Below are 14633 nucleotides of genomic sequence, written 5' to 3'. Positions count from 1 at the left end.
TTTGTCTCTCTTTTTGTCTTTTATATTTTGTTCTGCCTCCTTTTGAAGAGAATGTGCTGCCTTTCTGGGTACCTGGTGATCTCTGCCAGCATTCAGAAGTTGTTTTGTGGAAGTTGTTCAGCATCCAAATGGTCTTTTGATGAATTTGTGGGGGAGAAAGTGGTCTCCCTGTCCTATTCCTCTGCCATCTTAGGACCACCCTTACTTTTATCTTCATTTCTCATCTTTTTGATTCTGAATATTTCTTCAGAATGTTTCTGTCATAGGCTCCCTCCATTTCCATTTTCGTTTGATTTTTTTGTAGAATGAGATAAAGCATTGATTACTATATTAATTTATTTTCATTTTCAAAGTTGTTAGAACTTTGTGTTAGTGAAAATTAGGTCCTATATATTTTCCCCAATTATGCTATCCGAAAAATTACAAAATTATATGAAAAGAATTCTTTTTTACATCTAAGTAAACAAAGGCAGCGACAAAAATATTTTTTGGTTTGTATAAAAGGCCAATATCATCATCCAAATTAACTAAGCAGTTTCTCGAGTCAATTGTTGTTGTTCAGTCACTAAGCTGTGTTTGACTCTTTGTGACTTCAGAAACTGCAGCATGCCAGGCTCCTCTGTCCTTCACTATCTCCCAGAGTTTGCTCAAACTCATGTCCATTGAGTCAGTGATCTCTTATCTAACCATCTCATCCTCTACTGCCCCCTTCTCTTGCCTTCAATCTTTCCCAGCATCAGGGTTTTTATGAGTCAGTTCTTCACATCAGGTGGCCAAAGTATTGGAGCTTCAGTTTCAGCATCAGTCTTTCCAATGAATATTCAGAGTTGATTTCCTTTAGGACTGACTGGTTTGATTTCCTTGCTGTCCAAGGGACTCTTGAGAGTCTTCTCCAGCACCACAGTTTGAAAACATCAGTTCTTCAGCACTCAGCCTTTTTTATGGTCCAACTCTCACATCTGTACATGACTACTGGAAAAATCATAGCTTTGAGTCAGTATTGGAGTCCTTTTTACATTTATGCCTTAAATGAGAAACAGACTGAAAATTCAGATTGAGCTGTTTGGTGTTTCATGTTATCCTTAGAAAAGTCCTAAGTGATGGACTTGGGCTAATAGCCATTGTTTTCCTAGAGAGGTATCAAATGACTCTATAATCATTTTTTCTGACCCTGCTATTGTTTAGCTGATTTTGCTATTTGGTTTAAGCCTAGGTTTGAGTCAAATGTAAGCTTAGAATTGTTTCATTGCTAACCATGTTTACTTAGCCTCAAAGAGCTCAGAGAAGATAAACCTTAAAATATTCACTGCTGGGGCCATCTTTTGATACATTTTGCAAACTTTGGTTTTTATAAAGATATTATGAGGAGCCAGTGGAAAGAGAAGGGAAGCAAAAACCACATAGCAAATTATCTTTAGGCTACTTCGTATAATTGTGTTATTTCAAAGTCTTCATGCTGCTGCTACTGCTGCTAAGTTGCTTCATTCGTGTCTGACTCTGTGTGACCCCATAGACGGCAGCCCACCAGGCTCTGCCCTCCCTGGGATTCTCCAGGCAAGAACACTGGAGTGGGTTGCCGTTTCCTTCTCTAATGCATGAAAGTGGAAAGTGAAAGCGAGATCTCTCTCTCCGTGTCGGACTCTTCCCGACTCCATGGATTGCAGTCTGCCAGGCTCCTCCGTCCATGGGATTTTCCAGGCAAGAGTACTGGAGTGGGCTGCCATTGCCTTCTCCAAAAGTCTTCATAAAAAGGTATTAATTTTAATGTTGCTTCTTTAATTCCTATATTTTAGACAGCAGCAGTTAATGGGTGATGCAGTGATCATTTCATGGTTAGTGAAATGACCTCACCCTTTTCTTACTTTGTAAAAATGCACACTTATTTTTTATTGAAAAAAATTAAAAATAAAACAGTTGAGCAAGCCAGTCATCCTAACTCAATGGATAATTGAAACTTGATTGACTATATCTAGTTCTTGAGGGTAAAGACCAATAACCCTGGCATTTCTTTTGAGAACTGATTTAAAAAGCAATGCCATGGTTAGTTTTGTTTGCTCGCTTGTTCCTAGTCTCTACAGGTAATTGAATTGCCATATATAAAATTTTGGTTCAGCAGCTAGTATAGTATTTTGAGCATGAAAGGCCTTCAATGTAGCATACTTGATCAGAGTAGACTGTAGTAAAGACTACCAGTGAATTCCCATTTCTGGCCCCTTTCTCCTTACTGGCACAATTAGTGACCCTGCTCTTTTTTTAAAATTAATTTTTATTGAGTATAGGTGCTTTACGGTGTTGTAATGGTTTCTGCGTGCTCTTGCTGCTGCGTGTGCTGCATGCTCAGTTGCTAAGTCATGTCCAACTCTTTGCAGCTCCGTGGACTGTAGCCCACCAGGTTCTTCTGTCCATGGAATTTCCCAAGCAAGATTACTGGAGTGAGTTGCCATTTCCTTCTCCAGGGGATCTTCCCAGCCCAGGGATTGAACCTGCATCTCCTGCATTGTCAGGGAGTTTCTTTATCACTGAGCCATCTGGGAAGCCCTGCTTTACAGGAAAATGAATCAGCCAGACCTATACATACGTCCCCTCCATTTTGGGCTTCCTTCCCATTCAAGGTCACCACAGTGCATTAAGTATAGAGTTCCCTGTGCTACATAGAGGCCCCTCTTTTTGAACTGGATGAAGAGACTGGATGGTATTTGTGTTGGCTCCTTGGAGAGAGGTCAGGCTGCTATGTACACAGGACTATAATGTGTTTATGTGTGGTTTGACTTGAATGGATGAGTTCATAGGGTAGGGTCTGGCTGCCCCATGGGACTGGTTTTAGCCAAATATGGAAAACCATTGCACTAAATAGAGCCACTCACAATGCTGTGTGCTAGAAATAGAGTTGAATAAGATAAGAGTTCAGTTCCTCAAAGAATTCATGGTTGCTATGGAAAACAGATTAGAAAAAGAATACAATATGGACTAGAAATTACAATACAGACTAAGAAGGAATGCTATAAGTACATTCGACAAGCTAGGGACCGTGGAGTCAGAGTGGGTAGGTGATGTTAGCTAGGCAAAGTCTGTAAGAGATATAGAAAAAATTATGGTACATTAGAATTTCTTTCCTTTTGAAGTAATTAAAGTAACCAAAGTTAATAGTTTTACCTGAACTGAAGAATTACCTCAAATAAAGAAAAGGTTAAGATTATAAGAGAGAAAATGCTAAACTGATGTGCAATTTGGTAAAATAATGGAGGAATACAGGAGGATTCTCATAAAATCATTCACTTGAAAACCTGTCAGGAAACATAAAATCATCCTTCACAGACAATACGTTAGAAAAAGATAAATGACATATAGAGTATTGCTATTGACACATGGTTATTTATCTATAAGCAAATATAAAAAATCACTTTTTCTAAAAATTCACTCCCCAAAGCCCTAAAAGTCTGAATAACATTCAACACTTCTCCCTTTAAAGAAAAATGTAATTTTAACTGTGCAAAGTTAGACTGTGAATGGGATGTTTTTCATCTAAAACCTCTACTAAGGACTCCAGGCATGAGAAGAAAATGACAGGGAAGGGATTAAAACTCTATACCAGTAAGAGCTGAAAATATTAAGGGGAGGGAAGAGAGAAGAGGAATGGTAAAATTTCCCTGGATGTTTTAAAGACAGATGATGATGAAGCATTGGTCAAAATTAGGAGAGCTTTGACTTGAGCCTTAGAAGCGAACACATGTAGAAACAGGGACTTAGCTTGTGTTACAACTCTTAATTTTTGGAAATTTATTCTGTGGATAAGAAAACTACAGTAATGCATATAATGCAGACTGCATATGACATTCCTTTGCATTCTCCTGAATTTTATAAATAACCTCTAGGATAGTTTCACTGTTATTAGTCAATGAAGGCAGAATGTCAGGAAAGAAAAAGGAGCAGCTTTATAATGAGGAATGAATATAATTATAGTTATTATCACAGAGACAATGAGGTAGAACAAGTCTGGAAGAATGAAAATATGATCAGGGATCAATTTAAAATATATTCTTATCTAGCTATAAATACCACACAATATAACTCTGAGAAATTTCAACAACACTTTTAGGTAGGCCCATGTATTTTTTGAACAGCTCTAATCCACTGCTGACCTGAAAATGCTCAAAACAGAGACCCAAAGTTATCTCACTTAATCCTTGTACCCAGGTAGGTGTTAATATTTATGTCTCATTTTTTTTTTTAATTTTTTTTTATGTCTCATTTTTCTTACTGATGGAAATAAAATGATAAGCCACTTGTCCATTTTGCACAGTTAATAGTTAATAAAATAGGGATTCCAGTTCTGATGTCCTCCTATGTTACTGGGCTACTTCTCAAACAATTTCCTTTTACTGTAGAAGATTTAACACAATTCTTTCCCATTTTCCTAATCTTCCAACCTTTCAGAATGAAATAAATTTCAATTTGGGAAAAATGTTTTGTCAAAAACTGTATTTATAGGAAAAGGATACAAGGTTACAGAATCAAATATGATTATAGACTCCCATTTCCATCCTACTTCCTCAATAGAAATTGTTTTGAAAGCTTCACTCAATAAATCTCCCTGGAAGATAAAGGTGCCTGAGTAAGTCACCCAAGAGTCACCTTGTATACAGAAGACTTTAGAAAACATTCTAGTTGAGAGCCAGTAGTCTTCTCTACTAGGTAAATCCAAATTCACAAAACATAATTTAGAAGAAATCAAGTGGACAGAGTACAGTGATATTAGGACCAAAGTCTATCAGTGTACTTACACTGGCCTGGGTTTGTTGTTGTTTTTTTTTTTTTTTACCTGACTCACCATGTTTCCTTGGTGTTGGTGCCATGCAACCCAACCCAATCAAGCAACATTTTTCCTGCCATAAAAAAAGCGATAAGGTGGATCCTGATATGTTGGAAGAGTCTTCCACCTGAGTCAACTACGTAATATATTTCTTGAAAACATGGTTACTCAGGGCTTAATGATATCAAGGACATTGCCAAAATCTACTAATTGTCTTGAAAGCATTTAAGCTCCTTAGACTGTATCATCATGTCACAGCATGTTTCATATAGAACTGTTTTGTATTTAGAGTGCTTTTGTTTGGATTTTTATTAGCCATTTGTCCCCAGAGTTCTGTAAGACACGTGAGCCATCATCTTTCTACTTTTACAAGGCAAAGAGGCAACAGAGACATGGATGCATTAAATCACTTTCCCCTGGACTCCAAGTCCTTGCTGGCCTGTTCAAGTACAAAGTCCCTGTAGCGGGAAGGGAGTGAGGGTAATGCTGAGCTCGGCTCTGGTGTGCTTGCCTGTGTTCTTGTCTGTGTTCAGGGCACATGAACACACGTAGAAAGGTGTTAGGACAAGGCTTTGCTGTTCGAACAAGGTTTTGCTGTTTGAACAAGGTTTTGTGAGGCCATTCTTATGCTTCAAGTCACTTAGAAAATTAGATGACCAAAATCTCTCCATTGAAGAGATTCAGAACTGATCTCAGACTTCCCAGGACTGTTTTGAAGTTTCTTAAGGTTAGTGGAAAAAAACAAGTGGAGATTCCTGTGGGTCTGGAAAACATTAGTGGTAACTCCTGAGGATACAGCTCATCTACACCACTTTCCCTTAATGAACATCTAATCCAGAAATACCACACAGTCCCTCGTGTCAGGACTACACATCTGCTCTCCGCATCCCAGCAGGGGTTTTGGAGGAGGACTAAAAGTCTCTGCAATATCCATTATGCCCTTGAATTCATGCATGGGCATTTGGAGTAAATACAGCCTGCTGACTTGGCTGAAATGAAAACCAACCTGGACTTTGAGCTCTCTCTAAAATACTTAAAATTAAACCTAAAAAACAAGTGTATCTCTCTCTCTCTCTCTATATATATATATAGATAGATAGATAGATATAGATATATACACATGGCTTCCTGGTAGCTCAGCTGGTAAAGAATCTGCCTTCAGGAAAGGAGACTCTGGTTCAATTTCTGGGTTGAGAAGATCCCCTGGAAAAGGGATAGGCTACCCACTCCAGTACATATAGTTTTCTTATTATCACTAAGTCTTTACTGAGTTTAATTATAGTAAATGCACTAAGGTAAGTATTATGAAAGTGAAACAGTTTAAAAAGAAAGGCATCTTTATTAGGAGGGAAATCCCAGTAAGAAAAGTAGATAAATGAACACTGAGTCTAAAAATACTGAAACATAGGGATACCTCTCTCTATATATATTCTCTCTTATATCAATGCTATAAAACTCTGAATTTTCCTGATGGTCAAGAGGACCTCCGACAATTTTCAGGTCCTGGTATTGATGCCTTTGTGTAACCCTTTTCCATATCAAGTGAGGCCAGTCTGGGTAACTAATAAGATACTGCAGAAGCAATGAGATGTGACCTCAGGCTAAACATAAAAAAAAAAAATAAAAAAATAAACATTAAGGCTTCTGCCTTTCCCTCATGTACCACTCACCTTAGGAACACCAGCCATCTGATGGGGAGGTCCAGCCTGTGAGGAACTGAGACTTATTACTACTGACAAGCACCAATTCATCAGTTCTGGGAGTGAGTGAGCCACTTGGAAGCACACCTTCAGTACCTGTTGACCCTTTAGGTGACCACAGCCCCAGTTGACAGCTGAACTAAAACTCATCTTAGCTAAAACCCTGAGCTGTTTCTGGATGTATTCCTCCTGGTACACAAAAACTGAGCAAGACAATTGAAAAAAAATTGATTTAAATGTTTATGTCTTCGTGTAATTTATTACACAATAATAAATAACTAGTACAATGTCTGTAATGTAAATCAACATTATGCACACGGTACTTCAGTCAGAAACAAGGCATAAGCTTTGACTTACTTATGAGATTAGTGACGAATTAATTCCAAATTCTCTCATTGCTAGAAATTGAAATAGGCAAGAGAGTTGGGCAGGGTTTAGGGTATAGTCTACAGCCATGCCCAATAAAGTTGTCTACCCTTTAAAATACTTAAGTCTGCCTTAGTTGTGCTCCAATCTACTCATAGAGCCTGGGATGCTGGTATGAATTTTCAAAAGTATTTGTTACTAATGTGTTGAAGCTTATTATGAACTTACTTAATTAGAGATAATTTAGGGTTATCTCCCTAGCATAGTTCTTATTCACATCCATTATGAGTGGGAGAGAAAAGGAGAAGTTACAGCACATGTTCAAAAAAAGGATCAGTATTCCCAGGTGTGCCCTTGAAGAGTATGTCTGCTAATAAATGTCATAGTCCTGTGCGTCTCCATGGAAAAACAATTTGAAGTTAATCCACTCATAAAAACAGCAGATGAGTTATGCCATTGCGTGAGTGTTGTGTGAGGAGTCTTTGATAACTTCATAAAGGAGGGTGAGGCTTTCACATGTGTTTACAAGAGACAAGGAGCAGGTCTGATTGCAAAACAACGTGAAAGGTTGCCTAGAAATCTCAGATAATCCATTCGATGTTCAGAAGTGGGATAGGGAAGCCAGAAAACTCTGGGTGAGTTTGTCTTGCTGGAGCTGAGGATATTCACATGTAAGTAAAATAGAATGAGTGATACAAAACTTGCTGGGGCCAAGTGGAATTAAAGAAACCAAACTGGAGGGGAGGGAAAGTAGAAACAAATGTGTATCCACATCATATCTGATTTTGTGAAAAGAAAGAACATCAAAGGCATGAGTTTAGGAGAAGAAGGAGAAATCAAGGCTCAAAAAGCAATTAACCCCTTATGATATGAAAGTCATGCAGTTGTGTCTGACTCTTTGTGACCCCATGGACTATAGAGTCCATGGAATTGTCTAGGTCAGAATACTGGGTGGCAAGTATTCTGGCCAGATAGTGGGTAGCCGTTCCCTGCTCCAGGAGATTTTCCCAACCCAAGGATTGAACCCAGGTCTCTTGCATTGCAGGCAGATTCTTTACCAGTTGATCCACCAGGGAAGCCCAGGAATACTGGAGTGGGTAGCCTAGCCCTTCTCCAGGGGATCTTCCTGACCCAGGAATCAACCTGGGGTCTCCTGCATTGCAGGTGGATTCTTTGCTAACTGAGTTGCCAAGGAAGACCTTAATATCCAGAAAAAAAGAACAAATGTATGCAGTGGTCCAGTCATGATCATCTGGAATAAGTAAGACAGAGAGACAGATGAGCCCCTACTTATTCAAAAGCTACTATTCTATCTACTTCCTGATCCTGACCCTCATACATTCTCTTCTTTAATCATTATCTCATTCGGTAGTATATCCCACTTAATTAATAAAGATTAATAGAGTGTTCTCTATGCAGCCAGTGCTTGCAGAGAACTCAGGATACAGCCAGCAATGAGACAGACCTGTTCTTAAATCCCCTAGGGATCTTCTTCCTCTAGGGACCACTCCATCCTATCTTCAATCTCTTTTTCACTACTAAGCCCTTAGTGAAGTAGTGAAGTCACTCAGTCGTGTCTGACTCTTTGCGATCCTGTGGACTGTAGCCTACCAGGCTTCTCCCTCCATGGGATTCTCCAGGCAAGAATACTGGAGTGGGTTGCCATTTCCTTCTCCAGGGGATCTTCCCAACCATAACCAAACAGCTCCCTATATAAATGTAAATAGGTAGACATGAAATTCTTCCTTGACCCAAGACATCTGAGCAGTCATTACTCACCCCTACTCCATATCATGTGCCTGAAAATAGTAATGATACTCTCACCTCATTTAATTCCTCAATCTTTGGCACTCTGACTCTGTCTATGCACGAGCGCCACACTGGGCCTCTTTAGAAAGTCATTAATAAATTCCTTCTTGATGCTGCATGACATTTAAAATAGTTTTCCACAATCTCTTTCATTGGTCTTTATAACATCATCTCCTAACTCTTGGTGCTCACCCAGTGTTTGATTTAGAGTTCCATTCTGTGACTTCATTTATTTCCACTCCACATAAGATATGATCTTAGCCAGATCCATCTTCTTAAACTACAATTCAGAATCATTCCCTGAGTACCCACCATGATTCAGGCTTGGTTCTAGATGCTGAGAATCCAGAAATAAATAAGCAAAGCCCTTGTCCTCATGGATTTCACTCCTAGAAGGAGAAGACTGGAAATAATGTGTCGAGACTGTACATGCTGTGATGAAGTGCTTCATGACCTCAACTCTTTCTCACATTTTAATCTCTCTTTTATGCTCAAACTCTATCTTTCCAACTCTACTAAACAGTCCTCTGAGTACTTAAACTCAACATAAACCCAAACTGAATTTGGCATCAATTTGCCTCCACTTCTTCATCCTCTGGGAAGTAGTCTCTTTTTAGTTGTCTTTCTCAGTGAATTAAACCATCATCTAGCCAGTTTGAATTTTTGGAATCGTCAGTGATATTGTTTTCTGAAACAGTAATAGTTGCATCCGTCCCTTGTGTAAATTCTCTGAGTAGTTCTCCATAAGGTTCCAAACTCTTTAGGACAGCAGAGAAAATCTTGCACCATCTTCTGCCTGTCTCTGGTCCCATCTGTGTACCTTCTAGCCTACTCTTTCTGCCTTCATCCCTTTGCTCTAGCTCCTTTTGCTAATACTATTCACTCCCATTGAATCCCTTCTCCATCTACCTAACTTCAGCTAAGGCATTTCTCAAGATTTTGCTGACCTATAACAACCTCTTGGAAATATTTGGAAATAACAACCTCTTGCTTGCCTTCCTGCTTGAGATTGGTGTCCCCAGTGTCTCTTTAGTTCCTCTGAACATTCAGAGACTTACCTTGTCATTGACAATAACCACACTACAGCTGTCCTTGAACATCTGCAGGGGGTGGGGAGAGAGAAAGGGTTGAGGCACCTACACTCCACACAGTTGAAAATTAGAGTATAGCTTAAAGTTGGCCTTCATATTCATGGTTCCTCTGGATGTAGGGTTCAGCATCGAGGGATTAAACCAACCACAGATTGTGTAGTACTGTAGTATTTGTTATTTAAAAAAAAATTGGCATAAAGGTGGATATGCATGTTCACGCTCATGTTGCTCAAAGACCAACTGGATATGGTAAATCATCACAATCGTTGTCTTTCTCCCACATTCAACTGTGACTTCCTTAATGGCAAAGGCTGTTTTCTTATTTCCCCCCAAGTTTAACCCAGTGTCACCCATAGAGGAAACTTTTGATAAAAGTTTTCAATAATGATTGTGTTGTGTTCAGTATGTTAGTCCCAAATTTGACATGTCTGTCACTGAACTGTACCTATATTAGACTTATTGTCTCACCTGCTTATGAGAATTATGCTATTGGACTAATTTCATATATTGTTATTCATACACACACAGTCGTATTCTCTTCTGTGATTTTAAACATGGTAAAGTGGTAACTTAGGCAGGTATGCTCTCCAAGCCAGTTGCTGGGGAAGGTGATTTTACTCATTCTTCAGTGTTACTTAAGAGCAGAGATATGGTGATTCCATGCACAGCCATCTATTTTTAATCCCAAAGAAGCTTATTAGAATACTGTAAATCATTCTTCAGCAACCGTACCTGCCTTTCTTATACTGTGGTGTGAGCGTCTCTCATCTTGTTTGCCCAAACGAAAACAAAGCAACCGTTGTTCACATTTTCTCTCTGAGACCATCTGTCACCTCCCTCAACCTAATTTATACTCTTTGTATTTATAGGATAGAGAAAGAGAAGGAGAGAGAGGGAAATTATAGAATTTTATTTCAGAGAAAGTATTTTTAAAGTCTCCACCATTTACCCCATGTTTCAACATGTTTTGCATGTCCAGATACATTTGGGATACTTTTTTTTTCTTTCTTTTTTTCTTTTTTTTGCAAGTATGATGTGATTGTTCTTGTTAGCAGTTAAGCTGAGCTTAGTCCATCAGAAGCTCTGCTCAACAGGCAAAGATCACAGTATCTGGAGGAGACACAGGGACCTAGGCACTGTCAGCTATGGCTGAAGTGTATCTTGATCTGACTTTACATTGCAGGGCATGCAAAGGGGGGGGGGGGCGGAATTGTGGTACTTGGCAAGACTGAGTTTTGATGAGATTTTTTTTTTTTTCCCTGTAGTGAGACAAAGAAAGGAGTGTTCCTCGGAAGCCTCATGAATGCTCACTCAAACTCACACTGCTGTGCAGCTATTTTGTAAATGCAGATTAAATGGGGACTGATTATGTTCCAGGGTAGCTGGAGGCTGCCTGGACTCCTGACCAGCCTGCTCCAACCTGGGGAGAGTGATTAATCTGCCATATGCCACAGCCTGGAAAAAAATGGCAGAGGATTTGGCAGTGGACCAAGTCATAAGAAGGTAAAATAAGCCAAATAATAATAATACAAAAACTCACTACCACTTATTCATTATTCATTCATCAATTTTTTGGAGTACTTACTTTATGCTGACCATTGTTCTAGCATTGTGAGAGATGAATTAGTAAACAAAGTTAACCAAAAAAATCTACTTTCATGATGTAATATTCAGGTGGGGGAAAATACAACAGATTAGTGGATTCTTTACCAACTGAGCCATCAGGAAAGACCAGATTATAAGCACAGTGCTTCAAGAATATATATAGCATATTAGAGAGTATCAGGTATTACCGAAGCAAGTAGAATAGGATGAAGGAACTCAAGAGGGGTATGGATGAGTTTGTCCTTTTAAATGGAGCTGCGTCAAGAAGGTAAACACTGAGCCAAATGTTGAAGGAGGAGAAGTGAACCACATGGCTGTTAGGAGGAAGATTATCCCTTGGAGGGGGAGAGTGGATGCAAGGGTCCTGAGGCAGAAACATGGCTATAATGTTTGTGAAAATTCAAGAAGAGAGAGTGTCTGGAGTAGTTTGAGCCAGAAGAGGGTTGTAGGAAATTAAGATAAAGAAATGGCAGACCAGAACAAGGACAGATAGTATAGGATCTTATGGGCTATTTTAAGGACTTCAACTTTCATTCTAAAAGTAACGGGGAAGCATGGAGGAATCTTGAGTGGTGTGAGATGAAATGACTTAGGTTTTTACAGTAACTGTGTGCTTGTCATGTTAAGAAGAATCTGTGGGAAGATTGTATTAGATCATAGTCACTAAAGTACTGAAAAACACATTATCTCATTGAATCCTTTTAGCAAATTGAGTGTTATTACCCATTTTATAGATGAGGAAAGTGAAGTCCAGAGAAGTGTAGTAGTTGAATAAGGCCACATGGCAGTCAGTGATGGATCTAAGATCTCAGCCATGAAGCAAGCAATCATGTGTATTACCCAAGCCTTACACCAATATTGATTTTGGTTTATTTGTATAATACTTGGGGTTATTAATGTGTGTCAGGAAGCAATTCATAGACTTTTGCTCATTACTGCTTGAACTGATTTTCAGAGCACGTCCGATTGATGTGATTGAAAGCTTTAACCAAAATTGTTAGCCTTTTAATAACTTCTCAACGTGTTTCCTATTTAAAGAAGAAAGTGTTCCCTGTTTGTTTTCACAGATGCACCTGCAGATTGCTTTGCTCCTTTCCTGAGGATTTCTGTATCACTGAAGAAGTACATCCCTTGTTGGGTTCCTGACACTTGCTGAGTATGTGTCTTCCCAGTTTCTTGATAATAGCTCCACCCTTCTAAAATATCCAGTATTTTTCCAAAGCAAAATTTAGGGGAAAAATGATCAAACTAAATAATAGCAAATACCATCATTGGATGGTCAATGATTTTCAGTGATGATTTCCCACTGAAGTAAATCTTCTTAGTTCTCTCCTGCATTGATTTTAATATATAATATCTAAGCTTTTAGTAAAGAAACATACAGAAAGGCTTGAGGCAATAAAATCAATAAAGGTTAAAAATATACAGTAATAAATGGAATGTTAAACATTTGGTACCTACACTCAAGCCAAACAGTTGAGAAGAACTAAGAAATTATGAGAAATTTCACTTAATAGTGAAAATGACCTGGGATTTTGGAATAAACATCAAAGAGCATATCTAGGAACATCTCTTATGCAAATTTAATTGATAATAAATATTATAATTGCTTTAGGAGGTAATTTAGAGGATATTGTTAATTTGCTAAATTATCTGATTGTTTGTTTGTGGACATTAGTTTTCAAACTGGTTAAATACCAGACATCCTGAATATAATCATAGGTGGTTGAATATGACTTTTTTGTGTTAGATTTGCCAAGGATATTGTCTTGTCATTTACTCAGAAGTAAATGACTCAAAATAGAGGCTCACATGATTCTCTTTAGATACAAGTCAAGTTTCAAAGGTTGTTACAACATTCAAATTAACTGAATTTCAGAAATGTTAAAGCTTTGCCTAAGGAAAGAAAATTCAAAGGTTTTTAAAAACCATACAAGGCTCAGAATGTCTGGGTATAAAGAATAGTTCCTGCTCTTTAGTTAGAAAGTAGCCTTGATATCTTGAGGGAGAAGTTCTTCTTGAGAAGAAATCTCATTAAACTTTCAGTGTGACCTATTTTAAACTTGACTGGAAAATACATAATTGTTCCATTTGAAACCAGGAAGTAGAGCAAGTCAACATCTTTTATAGCCAAGTCAATATAAAAAGTGCCTGTTTATAGGTAGATGCCATAATGGTCCATAGGAAAATTGACAGTTTGCAATTTATGGCATCTGAAAGGAAAAGCATTTGTATGTGAGACTGATTAAATAGGTCTCATTACTTTATAGTCACACTCTTCCTGTGTTTGTGTGTCTACACATTCCACTGAATTATTTTTTACCAAATCATCTTACAAATTTCAAAAATCTGTGTTTTGTCCTTATTCTGTCAATTTTCAGGGAAATTTTCAGTTGTTTTATTTATATTGCCCTCTGGAGATGGCTCTCAGCAGTTTATCCTCCCCACATTTATTGTTTATATTTCGCCCTTGTTTCTTATTCATTTAAACTCCGTGCAATTGTTTTTATGTATGCTTCTATATTAAGACATGTGATCCATCTTTCAAAACCATTTTACAAACACCAGTGTGTTGCATTCCTGAGTTCTGATGGTATTTCCTCAACACAGAGACACTAACCAGCTGTTTAAATGAACTGAAATTATGGCAAACATTTCTTGTTTGATGAAAATTTGATTAAGTCATTTTATATTCATTTTACTGTATGTACTTAGAAGCTCTAGTAAAGAGTATAGTAGAAAATGCAACATAGGTTCTCTATTAATTTTAATTGCAATTGGTTTGAGTTTTTACAAATAGTTTTCAAACTTTTGCTCCTTTCAGTGCACCACGTGTCTCAATAAGCTTACAAAACAAGGATCATTGGCAACTCATTAGCTTTTAAACATGTAGCCTTTAATTTTCTATAGTGTAAAGCTATAGGAATTCAACTTACACTGTGTCCTGGCAATGTCCTTTCAACACTGTGATTATTAAAGTATCTGGTTTTCCTTAACAATTCAAATCTGAAAACAATTGCATTTATTAAGTGTATTTGTTTCTAAATATGTGTACATGTGTTTAGGGATATGGGACGGGTGTGTGCTCAGTCGCTCAGTCATGTCCGATTCTTTGTGACCCCATGGAATGTAGCCCACCAGGCTCCTCTGTCCATGGGATTTTCCAGGCAAGGATACTGGAGTGGGTTGTCATCCCTTCTCTGGGGATCTTCCTGACCCAGGGATCAGACTCATGTCTCTTGAGTCTCCTGC

General features: G+C 38.2%; 1 long non-coding RNA gene across 1 annotated transcript; it reads left to right on the top strand.

Annotated features, from left to right (window-relative positions):
* The first annotated feature begins 1219 nt into the window (after positions 1-1219).
* Positions 1220-14378, top strand: LOC122430029. The gene is made up of 3 exons (XR_006266211.1): positions 1220-1752; positions 11042-11279; positions 12449-14378. It is a non-coding gene; the product is annotated as an uncharacterized LOC122430029 (long non-coding RNA).
* Positions 14379-14633: the final 255 nt, after the last annotated feature.

Source organism: Cervus canadensis, chromosome 28 (genome assembly GCF_019320065.1).
Source record: "Cervus canadensis isolate Bull #8, Minnesota chromosome 28, ASM1932006v1, whole genome shotgun sequence".
Taxonomy (NCBI): Eukaryota; Metazoa; Chordata; class Mammalia; order Artiodactyla; family Cervidae; genus Cervus; species Cervus canadensis.
This window is presented reverse-complemented; position numbering and strand designations above follow the sequence as displayed.